At 41.7% G+C, this 13324-nt stretch overlaps 1 protein-coding gene across 1 annotated transcript in view; it reads right to left on the reverse strand.

Annotated features, from left to right (window-relative positions):
- Nucleotides 1-12816, reverse strand: part of KCNJ16 (potassium inwardly rectifying channel subfamily J member 16) — a 53536-nt gene extending 40720 nt beyond the window's left edge. The window contains exon 1 of the mRNA XM_032617824.1: nt 12694-12816. The gene's annotated coding sequence lies outside the window, so the exon portion shown is untranslated. The remainder of the gene's footprint in view (nt 1-12693) is intronic.
- Between the last annotated feature and the right edge of the window lie 508 nt (nt 12817-13324).

Below are 13324 nucleotides of genomic sequence, written 5' to 3' on the forward strand. Positions count from 1 at the left end.
GTGCAGCTGGGGTTCTGCCTGTTAAATAGAGCACAGATACCTTCTTTTCTGTTTCTGATTTGCTTGTTTTTTATTCTTTAAATGCCTTTGATAGAGAAAGCACAACTTAATGTTTGGCGTGCAAAACAGAATACTTCAAAGAAACCAGTAACCGGAGAGCAGAGAGCAGGGTTCGGGGGAAGGGTTTGATTCCATTTTATCATTTCAATGCCTGAGCACTCCTCAGGCTTCCACTCCGAGTTGCGTACAAAGGTTTCTTGAATGTTAGGTGTATGACCCAAATTATGTGTCAATAGAATTTAGCATTACTAACAGTCACACAGATATGAATTTATGGGGAACTGAGGTTCTTTAGAGGGCGTGGGTTAATGCTTTAAAACACTTATTATAGAGAAAGGCTGCCTGGTCCAAAATCAGCTATGCCACTTACTAGCTGTGTGACCTTGGGAACATTTCATGGCCTCTCTGTGCTCCTGTTTCCTTATCTGTAAGAATAAAGTTTCTCGTGCGGGTGGAAGGAGGAATACTTGTAATGCACTTAGAACAATGCACAGCATGTAGTTAGCACCCTGTGTTTGTTAAATAAAAACCAGGCAGTAAATTGAAAACGTTATTTCTGCCGTGAAATGACACATGCTCCTTTCTTACTGGTAAGTGAAACATCCCGTAAGTTTCTTCATGTAGTCTCGTATCATTCAGGGAAGATTCAGCAGAAATACCTTCTTTCCGTGACTTTGGTAACAGGACGTTTGGGATATGGACACAAACCCTTCACAGAACGGATGAGGCCACCTATCCTTGTAACACCATCTTTGTGATACAGAGAAAACATGATGTCTTTGAAATATACCAAATCTACCCTGTTAGACAGCAGCAAAGAAAGAGAAACTGAGGCAGATTAAGCTGTCAGTCAAACATAATCTAATAAGGAAATAGAGAAAATTTATACAAGATGGTGTTGATAAAGAAGCAGCTTTCGTAATATCGTCTTGGCATAGCATTTTGAAGCTATTTCCTATCTTCATTGCTTTTTTCTACATTTTTCATTGTCAAGGAATTTTGCTACCGGTCAAGAAATTTCTTCATCTATCTCTGGGTTTCTTTCCTCAGGTTAAAAGACGGGTAAGTTATACTTAAGCAAAACAAACATCGTCTCTGTGGAAAAAACGGTTGGTGACTTAAATAAGCATACGTAATTATGCAAACCAAAAGATCTGGGTTAGTGTAGAGATTTGGTTGCTATCCGTTCAGCACCACCACTCGCCCAAGTGAACTAAGATAAAGACGAGGGTATCTCAGGGAATACACATTTATTAAAATAGCTAGAACACATTTCGTCTCCAGTTTTCACTTTTTCTAAGTAGAGGTAATCTAATGTCAAAAAGCCAAAATGAGACTCTGCGAGGCCATTAAAAACGTAATGCTTCCAAAGCTTGTTCACGTGTATTGTTCTCACTCTGAGCTTGTGTCCCACCACACCAAGTAGTTCTATTATAACACACATCGGACTGGATGAAGACTCTCTCCCACCATACAGTTAGCTCTTTGGAGACAGGAACTGTGTTTCAATCATTTGTTTTATATTCTGAATGGCAGGCGTCAGGGGTGGTAGGTTTGGATCGTATCAGTTTAGCTAAACTGGGACTACACGTTCCAGAATTCCATTTCCTTCATAGTTCCAGGTTAGCCTGGGCCATGGGAGACATTCTGCACGACATCTGTAAGGCGGAAGTAAACCAACAGCTGTATTCTCTTTACACCGGAAGGTCGGCACAGGGCACGAGGCACTGTGGGACTTCACACAGGTTGGCACGGCTAACGTGTTGGCACAGAGCAGCAGGTGAGCCCGTGGTTCCCACTGGGTTTCTTCCTTCAGCTCCTGCGGTTCCTGGGTTACATGGCGGGGGGCAGCCTCTTCCCCTCTGGACACCCCCATGATCTCACTGGAAGCTCAAAGGCTGTGAGAGATGAACGTGAGCTTCATTTCATCCTGGTGGCTTCCGGCTAATCTTTGCCGGTTCTCACCTGCTGTCCTCCTTTACCTCACGTCCACCTGTGCTGCCCGCTGCCTGCCTTGCAGCTTCCGGCTGCAGCACCAGAGGTGTCACCCATTATATAAGGTCAAATAGTATCATAAGTCATATATATACACATATAAATACCTAATAGGGTTGGTTACCAGGGTTTGATTAGAAAAGCAGAGCCACTAGAGGAATGTGTGTATATATATATATATATTTTTTTTTCTCCTATATATATAATATAGGTTTATTTTTATAGATAGTATATGTATTTCTTTATATATACAAATATGCACACAATATATACATACACTATTGAGTGTTTGTTGAAGGAATGTAGAAATAAATGATGGGAATATTTTTATTTTATAGATGAGGAAACTGACAAGGGAGAACTACTTACTGTCCAATAAGAATAAATATATAACGACCCTAAGACTGAAGGTAACTGACTTTGAGCCCAGTGTTCTTTCCACCACCATGATGCCCCGTTTAGTCTATCTAGTCATCCCTTGGTATACAGAGGAGCTGCGTCTTTGCAGGTGAATCCCTGATCCCATCTCAAGTGCTCCATTCAGGTGTGAAAAAAACTATTCTGACCACGCGCTCCTTAAATAGAGTGGCACCAAGTTAATATCCGCGCAGTTTAGGACAATAAAGCATGGCGAATGGACAGCTTGGGAAGAAAACAGAGCCCGATGAGCAATCATTAAGTTATTTGCGTTAGAAAGAGTTCTTGGAAAAAGCCCACCTTGCATGAGAATCAAGGAGTCCTCTGTAAAGCAGAAAAACACCAGGGATTAGCTTCTTCTGCCTCTTCTCTGTTCTCTACACTTTCTATTAAATCCTTCTCCTTTCCCAGCATCAGTCACAGGTCATGAATGGGCAAACAGTTCAGTCCTAGAACTAGCGTTGCGTGTGATTTGGGGGAGAAGGGTAAACCCTACAAAAAGCCTTCCCAGGTGACGTACTGCTAGGTCACACCACTTCTTTAGCCCAGGTGTCACCGCCCTGACTCAGTCCTTACACCAGCACCCTAGACTCCAGCCACACTGAACTTCTCACATTTTCCCAAACACGTTCGGTTCTTTGCAGATCAGGCAGACTTTCCTTTTCTCTTCAAGCTGAAACACAGTGTTACCTCCACGGTAAAGCTTCCCTCAACTTCCCAGCAAAGTTGACTTTTCTGCCCATGTCCTTTTTGGATAGGCTTTATCTTTCCCGTTGGCAAGGAACTGAGGGAGTTATCTTTATATACCCTAGTGCCCAGTGCCACGGGTACTGTGCACACACTTAGAAGAACAGAGATGCCATTTGTTCAAGTCGTGAAACCAAAGTGTAAAAGATGACACGACATGCTGTCTCCTGAGTGGCGATGTGATTACTGAACGCTAGTATTTTGATGCCAAAAATAACCGGGTCCACGATATCGTTATCATGGTATTACTCTGTACATGATGAATACAGCCACTTTCTTCCCACACACAACTCCATGCGCAACTGGAGAAACAGCGTCCCTCCTTTATGCCGGTAAAGAACAGGAACGAGGTGACGCAAGTGTTCAGGAAAAGCACACACGACATATTCTGCCTACAGTAACATGAGGCATGGAAACACGGTCCTGGCTCCTGTTGTGAGCATGAATCACAGTGTATTTTACTTCCGTTAGGTTTTGTTTGGGTCTGCTTGTTCGTGATTTCGCTTCGTTCAGTTTTGTTTCTCTGAGTGTTTCTTTAAACTCCTGGTGTAAATGGCGTAATCTTATCTCCAACTCAATACTGTATCTGGTACAGCTAAATAAAAATTTAGTCTTAAGGAAATGAAACCGCCTTCCATTCCCACAAAGTCTAAATTTAAATACGCGTAACTCATAAGTCTTAACTTGCTCGAATCAGCCACACTGCTTTCTCCTTGAGTGTTCTCTAACCACCCACAAGTTGACTCAATTCTGACCTGAAGCAAAGGAGCAAGCTGCTGGATGTGACAATCCTGGTACATAGCTCACAGCCTCTAAGACTCTGGCACCTTCTCAAACGTCAGTTGCAAGTCCAGGGAAGGATTTTATCATGCCATCTATAAACAGAACTCAACAGTACACGACAAGAACACTAAAAGGTCAGTTAATAACCTCATGGTTCGTCAGGAAGGCTGGGTGCATCTTTCAGGTAAGTGCAAGTTGGTGAGTCTTATGAAGCTCTCGCTCAGCAGACTCAAGGCAGTGGCTCCCACACAGAAGAGCCCTGGGTCAGAGATCTACTAACACTTCTGTGGTCCAGCCCTTAGGCCAGGCGCCTTGTTTCCTGAGGCTGCTTTGGCTTATTTTCCCACAGTAGAGACACAGCATGTCCTGAATGGCTATTGTTGGGGACGGTCTCACATGAGATAAGTACATAGTTGTGAGAAGATTGCCAAGTCTGTGGGTGAGTAGCTCTTTGGGAGGGGTGGATGCGGGCAGAGCCCCTTAACCAATCGAGTACTAACCTATCCCATGTATTTAACAAAAATCCTTCTTTAACAGCGCTTCTCAAAACTGTCCATTAAAAAAATCTGAAAAAAAAGAGAAGTGAGTACATTACCGTTATCCCTACCCCAAATCCTAGGAGATCTGAGAATATGACACATCGGACTGGGCCCAAGCTCGAAATATTCCAGTCTTATGAGTTTTCTTTAAAATATATACTGCATTACAAAAATAATTACTTAACCTGCTTTATCACTTAAATGATTTAGTTCATCTATTCTCCATCCAAACTGTTGAGTTAAATTAACGCTTCAAAAAGATACACCACGTCTACCTTGTGGCTTCTCAAAGCTCCTGGCATGTTGCTACCACTGTGAACACAGTCATTGGGGGGCAGGCCTCATACATATGAAAAATAAACTACACATACTCAGCCGTAAGAAAGAAAACATGCCACTCGCAGCAGTATGAATGGGCCTAGAGATTATCGTACTAAGTGAAGTTAAGTCAGAAAGAGAAAGACAAATACCATATGATACCACTTATACGTGGAATCTAATTTTAAAAATGACATAAATGAACTTATTTACAAAACAGAAACAGACTTATAGATATAAAAAACAGACTTATGGTTACCAAAGGGGAAATGTAGGGGGGAGGCATAAGTCAGGAGCCTGGGATTAACATACACACACTACTATAAATAACCAACAAGGACCCCGTGTATAGCACAGGGAACTCCACTCAATATACTGTGATGACCTATATGAGAAAAGAATCTAAAAAAGAATGGATACGTGTATATGTATGACTGAATAACTTGCTGCACGCCTGAAACTAACACAACGTTGTAAATCAACTATACGCCAATAAAATTTTTTAAAAAAGAAAAAATATAAACTACACAAAAATCTAGGAGAGAATATATAGTAGCTGAAATACATGGTATGGAAAGTGAAGCTAAGAGACAATGCCATTAGAAGGCTGGACTGTGGTGTCTTTTTCTTTGCCTGAATTAAAAGAAATCATTTTCTCTCTGTCCAGTTTGCCTTATTAAACAATTGTAGCACTGAAAATGCTGTATTAAATTACTGGATGCGTCTATACAAAAACGACGGTATTTTTAGGCATCTCCATCTTATGGAATCTTAAGTGTATATAATGAGTAAAATATAGTTAATTTCTTTTACAGAAACTGAAGCTTCAAGCTTAGAATGTCTAATAATGGTATGGCAAAATACAATCATAGTGAAGACGCCCTGTGTTCCTGGGGTGGGTTATTTTACGTATCAGTCTGGCCAGGCCGTGGTGCCCGGTTGTTTGGTCAAACACCATTCTGGATGTTGTTGTGAAGATGTTTGTTAGATGTGATGAACATTTACGATCTGTAGACTTTTTTTTTTTTTTTTTTTTGCGGTACGCGGGCCTCTCACTGTTGTGGCCTCTCCCGTTGCGGAGCACAGGCTCCGGACGCGCAGGCTCAGCGGCCATGGCTCACGGGCCCAGCCTCTCCGCGGCATATGGGATCTTCCCGGACCGGGGCACGAACCCGCGTCCCCTGCATCGGCAGGCGGACTCCCAACCACTGCGCCACCAGGGAAGCCCCAGATCTGTAGATTTTAAGTAAAGTATTGATAGATGACCCTCCCTAGTGAGTGTGGGCCTCATCCAACAGGTGAAGGGATTATGAGCAAAGACTGAGGTTTCCCAAAGGAGCCAGAAGCAGCAGCTCTGCCTCAAGGCTGCAGCATACCTGAGTTTCCTGCCTACTGGCCTACCCTGCAAATTTTGCACATTTTGGACGCAAGACTGCAATATTAACTCTTAATTTCCAGATTGCCAGCCTACCCTACAGATTTCAGACTTGCCAGCCCTCACAAACATATGACCCATTCCTCATATTAAATCTCTTCCTACCTCTCCTTCTCTCTATATACATGTATCCTATTGGTTCTATTTCTCTGGATAACCCTGATACAGTTACCAAACTACAGGGGAAAGAAAACAATAATTCTAAGGGAACTGTCAGAGTAAGCTTCTGGCAAGAAAAAATCTCGTAAAAGAGCTCACAGTAAAAACAATATTTCAGTGCCTGAAAGTTCTGAATTCCAAAAGCATACCCAGGACAAGGGCAACATGCCACAGATTTATCTATCACCTTATTGCCTTCGTGAAAAAAAGCTCAATTCGTTGGTGTGTTCGTCATATCTCATGTTATCATGGTACTAGGTCATTGAATTGCCCTTAATTATTTACAGATCCGCCTTTTTCTGCCAGACCGAGGGCAAGGACCAGGTCTTTGTTATCTTGGTACCAGACCCAATAAATGATTATTGATCGCATTGGAACATGGTTCTAATTTAAAATGGAGTGTAATGAAAAATGAAAATTCATTGTGATGAAATATGTTTTTGTCATGTGTGCTGGAACATACTTTTTTCTTTAAAAAAAGAAAGAATAACTGAATGCTTCTTTTTGAGTTAAAAGAATAAATCTTATGGAACATAATCTAAAGCCATGTAACCGTTTGAAGTCTTTAAAACTATCCTCATACCTTACATAAAATCAGAACTTGAGGTGATACTTCTGGACATTGTTAAGGTAAAAATCACCTTCTTTATGTGGAACTGTTGGGTAAATCTATTCTGGGGCTGTTTCTTAGATGATTGACTTTTTTCAGTTTTCCTTTGCACCTGTGGACAGCTTCAGGTCTACTTCTGAAAGACAGTGAATGTGGAGCCAATGTAACTAGAAAACGTTTTAAAAGTAAAAGCCTCTTTAAAATGCTATACACATTGTACATCGGAATCCTTGATTTTAGAGTAGAAACCCTGGAGGGACAGGAAGAAAAAAAAATCGATCCCATCTTTTTCACTGAAGAGCAGCTATAAGAAAAAATAAAGTCATCCACTGCTTATGTTTAAATAACTACAAAGTCCAGGGTACGTATGGCCTAAAAAAGATGAGAAAAAGAATTCTCCTCCAAGTCTGCTGAGGCTGGCCAGCTAAGAAAGCAGGATGCAAATGTCCCTGCAGAGGGATCCTCCAGTGCAATCATTACAGGGTGTAGACAAGCCATTCTTTCTTCCTGAAGCTGAGCTCTTGGGTCTAGAAACTGTAACCGAAAACAACCGATCTGAGTTGACTTCGACATTCATCGATGCTACATACTGAATGTTTGTATCCTCCCCAAATTCATCTATTGAAATCCCAACCCCCCAATGTGATGGATTTAGGAGGTGGGGCCTTTGGAAGGTGAGGGTGGAGCCCTCAGAGACCCCAGAGAGCTCTCTCGCCTCTTCTGCCATATGAGGACACACTGAGAAGACAGCCCTATATGAACCAGGAAATGGGTCTCACCAGATACCAAATGTTCCAGCGCCTCGATCTTAGACTTCCAGCCTCCAGAACTGTGAGAAATCAATGTTTGTGATTAAACCACCCATTCTATAGTATTTTTGCATAGCAGCCCTGATGGACTAAAACAATACACATCTCAGAAGGACTGTTTGTTTAGAGTCCTTTTACTCCCATGGTTTCCAACAAAGTGACCATTTGAAGATGCTAAGACCAGTGGGCGACTTGTTGGTCATTACTTGCTAAAATCTGAGAGAGGGGTACACCCTAATCAGAACAGAGGCATCTGGAGAAAGCCTTCTAATGGTGTTTCACCCAAGAAATCTACATTTGCTTTGTAGTTCCCTGTCTGTTGGCAACAGCTGGCATGAGTTTCTGTGTTGATGAGATTGGTGTGTTCCTTCCAAGTCTCATTTGGTTGAGTAGCAGGTCATTAACCTCAGCACAGTCTTGGTGTTAAGATACCTTTGTATCTTTCCATTGGTCAAGCTGGGGGAGCCAGGTCTTCATTTACCCTCATTTCCCACTTCTGTTATTTTGTTTCGTCACCATCACCTGCCTGCCATACACAATATTTTTCCTAACTATTCAAATCTATACCTACCCTGGTCTTTTCTAACATCTCAAAAAAACATCTCAGACATATTTAGCTTGCAGAATCCTCTCCATCTTGGAAAAAGATCCTGGCACAAGGATGACCTCATCCACTACTACTCTTCCCTCTGTAACTCTGCTTCAGCCACACTGGTCTCCTTGTGGTTTCTCGAATATGCCCAGCACGTCAGAGCTTTGCACTGGCTGTTCTATCTGCCTGAACTGCTCTGTTCCAAGGTATCCACCTTGCCCAATTCCTCACCACCTCCAGGACTTCGACCAAATGTCACCTACTTAGTGAAGCGCTCTCTGACCATCCTATTTAAACATGTAAACCTGTGTCAAGCAGCTTTGGCAATGGTCCCCAGTGATCCTTGCCTCCTGGGGTTCATACTTTTGTGAAATTCCCCCTCCTTGAGGGCCAGCTGGAACAAGTGACTCATTTCTAATCAACAGAATATGGCCAAACTGAGGGGATGTCACGTCCAAGATTAGGCTAGAGAAAGACTCTGCCCTCTGTCCTGCCTGTTTGCTCACTGGAGCTAATGGAAACCAGCTGCCATGTTGGGCGCTGTTTTATGGAGAGGCCCAAGTGGCAAGGAACTGAAGGAGGTCTCTAGCCAACAGCTAGTAGAGACTGAGCCCCCCATCCAACCGCCCCAGAAGAGCCAAACCCTGCCAAGTACCATGTGATTAAGCTTGGAAAAGAATCCTCCCCCGGGCGAGGCTTGAGATGCCTGCGGTCCCACTGTCCCTGATCCAGAGGACCCAGATAAGCCTGGCTTCCTGACCAACACAAACTCGGAGGTAACAGATGTTTGTTGTTCTAAAATAACTCATGCAATATTCTCACTCCTCCACCTCTCACACCTAATTTCTCCCCCTACTGTTTTCCTCCATAAAGACTTATCACCTTTGACATGCAATTTCTTTTACGTATTGATAGTCTCCGTCAACATCTACCAAAATACAAGATTCATGAAGGCAGGGACTTTTGTCTTTTTCTTTTCATCAATATATTTTTGATGTCTAATTATTTCGTGGCACACAGTAGCCAATCAATAAATATGTTAAACAGATGAAGTGTTGTATCAACTCAATGACAAATTATCTGTTTTTCCTCCTTCATTAATGTTAAGTTCCCTAAGGAAAATGGTTTCATTGCAATAAATCATCGCCCACTGAACCCTCCTTCTTTAGGACTGTTTTATATTTAATAAATATTTGTTGAGAGGATCAATCAGTGAATAAATTAGAGAAAAGTGGATTTTTTCGCTAAGTGCAATAACAATCAAATCAGGGAAATGACCAGATGACCCGTCAACTCCACGTTAGTGTCTTATAGAGGTCAAGGGCTTGAGACTATGGTGGCGGGGGAAAAAAAAAAAAAAAAGAATCAGAATTCCAGAGTTTCTTTTTTCACAGACAAAATGTAGGTCATTGCCTTCTTAAGAACACTAACTTAGTTGTCTCCCATTATTCAAAACAATGGTACTAGCAGGAAAAACAACGAGCAAAATGTCCTCCATGCTGGAAGAACTGCTTTTATCCATGTGACATAAATGCCTAGGCAAGAAGAGCAGTGTCGGCCATCACCTTATAAAAAGAATCAGGGTAGATTCTTCAGGGTTAAGTCTTCCGCTACCATAGAGTGATGGAGCCGTGACGATAGGTATCCCATCGGTTTGTTGAAACCGATATCTGTGGAGAAAACATCACTCATCGGTTCAAGAGAGAGGGTATTGGTCACCCGTCTGTGTTCTCAGCCACATCCTCAGACAAAGATCGTATGTGTGAGACCTTCCAGGGACATTTCCCTTTTGCTGTTTGTATCAAGCCTAATAACTCTTAGCATCACAATGTTAGAAAAGGTAGGCTATCATCTGGTAATGAGAAGCACGTGCGTTGTGGAATTCACACCAGACTGAGTTTGAAGCTTAGACCTGAAGAAGTTACGTGACTTTCCCAGAAAACACAGCCAGAAAGTGCAAAACCTAATCTTCATCTATAAAATGAATATAACAGCTCCTTTCAAACTTGTAGTGAAGATCCAGTGAATATCGTATTTAATCATCCAGAACATAGTAAGCACATAATGCTTATTTCTCCAAAAGCTACCACAGAAATATTTAGAGCCTATGTGATGCCTGAAATAACGATATTTTCTATCCACTATTCCTAAAGTTAGATTTGAGGCCACTTTTCCTAGAACAAGGAAGTAACTCAAGGATAAATTCATAGGGGACAAAATCTAAACAGTTGGTTAAATGATGGGTTTTACAAATTCAAAAAAGAAATGATTCAACCAAATCCTTGGGTGGTCTTGGTTATAAATATTTATTCTAAATACCCTTTATATATCTGTTGTTTTTCCCAAAACTATACCTTATGCTATTTTCTAACTTTCAACTCCTTTACATCCAAGTCTTGACGTGGACTCACCGTTCACATGCACGATGGAAAAAACAGATTTTCCAGTGTCCTCTAAAACTCTTGTTCTTTTGCAAATAAAAACGCACTTATTTAGGAAAATGCATTAGAATAGCATCGTGAGGGCCCCTTCCACTTCAGTCTTTTCTTCCAGTTTCCAATGTTGTCGTGGTCTTGTTTTGTGTGGGATTAATGCCTTGATTTTATCACAGTGCTCACGTTCTAAAAATAAACTTAAGCAGGAGTTACATTTATCAGTTACTCTGGTTCTCTCACTGTCTGCCTCTGTTTCTCTCTCTCTGCTGATTTGAATTGAACTGAACTCTGGACTCTGTTCACCTTTAAACTTATTCTTGGCTTAATTTCAGGAACTCTTAAATGGCATTCCACAAAACAGCTGTGGCTTAGGCATTTCGAGTCACTTTGTTGGTTAAAATCTGACTTAGAGAGTGGTTGGTCCACAGTTTCCAAAGTAAAGTGGCAAAGGTACATTAATATATTGTTTTCTTCTTAAGGGTCTGTCTCTTGGAGCTGTAAGGCTAGTGTTTAGCACAAATACTCCAGTCTTATTTCCCTAATGACCTTTCAGTTCCTGTGACTGTATAAGAGGATAATGCAAATGACCAAAACCCATCAGCTTCATAAGAAAAGTTCTGGTTTACCACCTATATCCAGCAACAAGGGAGACAATTTGATTTTTTTTTTAAGATTTAAAAAAAATTAATTAATTTATTTATTTTCAGCTGCGTTGGGTCTTTGTTGCTGTGCACAGGCTTCCCCTAGTTGCACTGAGTGACGGCTACTCTTCATTGCGCCGCGCGGGCTTCTCATCGCGGTGGCTTCTCTTGTTGCGGAGCATGGGCTCTAGGCACACGAGCTCAGTAGTTGTGGCGCACAGGCCTAGCTGCTCCGTGGCGTGTGGGATCTTCCCGGACCAGGGCTCGAACCCAGTGCCCTGCATTGGCAGGCGGATTCTCAACCACTGTGCCACCAGGGAAGCCCGACAATTTGATTTTATATGTTAAAGAATTCACGGCGTCCAGAGAGCAAGAACTGATAAATCTATAATTTTCTGAATAGATACTCAAAGACAACAGTTCTAAGAGTTTAATGGACAAGAAAAAGGCCTTAGAGAAATTACAATGAACACAACAGGAGAAAATTCTCTACTTCGAATCTATGTTAAAATAAGTCTATATATGTCCGTCCCAATCTCCCAATTCATCCCACAGATACACTAGTATGTATAAAATAGATAACTAGTGAGAACCTGCTGCATAAAAATAAATTAAATTAAATCAATAAATAAGTCTAGAAAAATGGATGTTTTTATTTTCTCTCATATAAGTATATACAATTCTTAGAAAAAATTAACCTATTTTTCTTGAAGTTTTTTTAGGGGATGTTTAAACACACATTCCAAAGCTTGAAGCCATATATTCATAAATGTATGCATATCTACAGATGTCATGATTTGCTTTTGATAGAAGTTATAGAATACTCCATCTGGTATTAAATATGGGATAGAAGGAAGTCACTTTTAGATATCTACATCTACAGCGGCACGTAAGATCTCTTCAGTCAACTCTCTCAAGACCAATTTGAAACTGTTTTTGACCAAAGTTTCAAAAGAACTCAAGGAATATGACACACAGACTCCTACTTAAAGGCCTTGCATAGGAAATTACATTCTCTTAACTGCATTTCATTCAACACTGATGTTTACATTGCTGGATACAAAGCACTGCTGCTTCCTAATCAAAGAGGCCAGCTTGAGCAAAACACAGGCTGGATGACTTTGAATAATGACAACAATAGAGCAATGCTTACCTGTGTTCACTCTCTCCATAGAGGATCTATGAGCTGGGTGCTCACAGCTGGGCAATGGTAAAAATGTTCTTTAGTTAATAATACAGGAAAGAAAAGCTCCAGACACCAAGAACCTGGGTTAACCATTGACACTGGCTGGTTCCTACAGTTCCACCCTGGGAATCTACATAGGCAGCCCTTGGCATCTTATAAAGCAGGCAACGGCCGGTCAGCTGAGCCTGAGTTTATGGCTCCACCTCTGTAGCACAGGAGAAAGTACGGGGAGAAGGTCACCCAGGCACACCCGGACTCACTTTTCACTCGGGCTGGGATACAAAGGAGGAAGATTTCCCGGGCCAGGAATATGTTCAGCAATGCCTGTAAGTGACTCAGATATTTACCAACAGGGTTATTGGGAGCTAAGTTTTCAGACTTGGTCTGAGCAATGCACAGAAGCCCTTCTCACCAGAGTTCTCTGTGTACACCTTAGCAGGTCAGAGTTGAGACGGGATGCCAATGAAAACTGAGACAAGGCAACCAGAAACAGCTAAGCAGCCACTCACCCCTTTATTCAACATGCCTTTAATGATCATTTACCCCGTGCAGTGCAGTTCCAAAGAACCGGCATCCACACTTGAATAACCCTTGGTAA

The sequence above is a fragment of the Phocoena sinus genome, chromosome 20 (genome assembly GCF_008692025.1).
Source record: "Phocoena sinus isolate mPhoSin1 chromosome 20, mPhoSin1.pri, whole genome shotgun sequence".
NCBI lineage: Eukaryota > Metazoa > Chordata > Mammalia > Artiodactyla > Phocoenidae > Phocoena > Phocoena sinus.